Consider the following 2,310-nt stretch of genomic DNA (forward strand, 5'->3'; position numbering starts at 1 on the left):
TTCTGGGAGTTTTATCATTTTATGAATTCCTCGGAGAAAAATCAGTGATGAATATCAAGTTTTCAGGAAGCTTATTAACCAATATCTGGGTAACTTTGGTTCAGGTATTCTATGCCACCTAGGATTTGGTCAGCTTTTAAACTAATCCAGTGTTCATTGTAAAGTTTGAAAAAAAAAAGTATATGAGTTAGTTGTCATGTTGTCAGAGAAAGTATGAATACAGATCTGTTGCCAAAACAAGAGACAAATAGAAACTGGGCCTCCTGCTCAAAAAGTGGGAGTTGAGAAGTCCATTACAGTATGTGGGATAAATAAGAAAAGGAAGCCCCAAAGGATTTAACATACTGATTTTATAAATAGGGTTTATTCTTCAGACACAGTAGTCACTGGAATTCTTTTGTCTTTTCCAATATTTTCTTCAATAAAAACTACTTATCAGAAAATCTTGGATTCTTGGGAGCTTGCCTAATTGCTTCCAATCCTATCTGTAGGTTGAAGCTTGACACAGCATTACAAGAGGCTAGCCATTTATTGAGTGAAATTCTAAAAATATAAGAAAAGTCCTTGGCAGCAACTACATCAACAGTTATCTAATGTTTTTTTTAATTAGTGAAACCTATTACCATTTGTTAATGTCTTCACCTTAAATTGCAGTTAATATTACATAGGCTGGTTGAAATGTCAAAAAAAAAATCCAAGTCAAGCTTCATTCTTTTCCATCTGTGGTCTTATGTTAGATCCGTTTGGAGAAATCCTGATGTATATTAGTGTGCTATGGCATTGATTCAACCAGAGGCCTGTAGCTGCTGCTTTTAATGTGAAGCACAACTTTCAAGACTAACCTTCTGCTTAGACAGAATTCCAAATTAAAGCATAACAGGCAAATGGTTGTCTAACAAAGGAGAACCTACCATCTCTCATAATTCCACTAACTCCTCATACTATTAATATTCAATATTGAATATTGATCAAATATACAATTAGATTCTGCTGCCAAATCTAGATACACTTTACAAACTATGTGATGAGGCCTATCAAAAGGTTGACAATTCCCTCCCACCTCTGTAGACAATCTACACTGATATTTATCATTTAAGAGTCTTATTAACAGTGCATGGTTACTTTTTCAATTTAACATAGATGATACTTTATATACCATCTTCAGTGTTTTCTCCACTTCTCTATAGGTAAGGAAATATATCAGCTGGACAGCCACCTAGCAACCAATTTTGGATGAGTGATCCCTTCTGGATAGAGGAATTGTGGAAATCCTTCCAGCTCCTTCCAGAGCTGTTGTGGATTATGTTAAACATCTGTTGGATAGTCTCCTGGATCTGGACTTGGCTGCTCTGTTCTGTGGAGATGATTATGACAGTCTTGTCTGGTTATTAGGGCTGAATTTGATCTGACTACCACCAGTTGAAGCAGATAGGATCCTTGGAATATTAAATTTTACAGCTGTTTAGATCTCCTTCCTTCCTGGTTAGTTACAGCCTCTCAGGTGGTGGCATGTATCTGGGTTCAAGGGATAGTAGATCGAGGGAAAGGCCTGCTCCATCTCCTGGAAGTGTTTTGGGAGATGCAGCTGGTTTAAAATGCAATGGCGTGGTTCTGGAATGGGATATCTGATTATGTACTTAGGACTGGGGTGACACGATAGTAGTCTTCCAATATCTCAGGGACTGCCACAAAGAAGAGGGGGTAAACCTATTCTCCAGAAAGCAGGATAAGAAGCAATAGATGAAAACTAATCAAGGAGAGATTAACCTAGAAATGAGAAACTTCCTGACAGTGAAAACCAGTGGAATGGCTTGCCTTCAGAAGTTGTGGGTGCTCCATCATTGGAGGCTTTTAAAAAGAAACTGGACAGCCATTTGTCTGAAATGGTAGTCTCCTGCTTGAGCAGGGGGTTGGACTATGAGACCTTCAAGTTCCCTTCCAACTTTGTTTCTGTATTCTATGCTGAAGCAACTGCAGTGGCTATCTATCAATCAGCCTGGTGTTTTATCTTTAGTATATAAATACTGTAACTCTGCAAGCTTTGCAGATATAAAGATGCTTCAAGGAAAATGAGGATGTCTTTAAAATATATCTTTTCCAGGAAGAAAAGTGGTGTAGGCTGTATACTTTCAAAATTTTGGTATTTCTTAAAAAAATACTATACTATTCATTTGGGTAGAGTATTCTGGAAGCTTCCCCATTAATTCCTGAAAGAAATCTTTATGATATCTTTATGTGTACAATCCAAAATCCAGCTTTTACCACCAGTCATTAGAAGTAGGCGTACACATAAATTCTAAACTAACACAA

This window comes from Ahaetulla prasina, chromosome 1, assembly GCF_028640845.1.
Source record: "Ahaetulla prasina isolate Xishuangbanna chromosome 1, ASM2864084v1, whole genome shotgun sequence".
Lineage (NCBI taxonomy): Eukaryota > Metazoa > Chordata > Lepidosauria > Squamata > Colubridae > Ahaetulla > Ahaetulla prasina.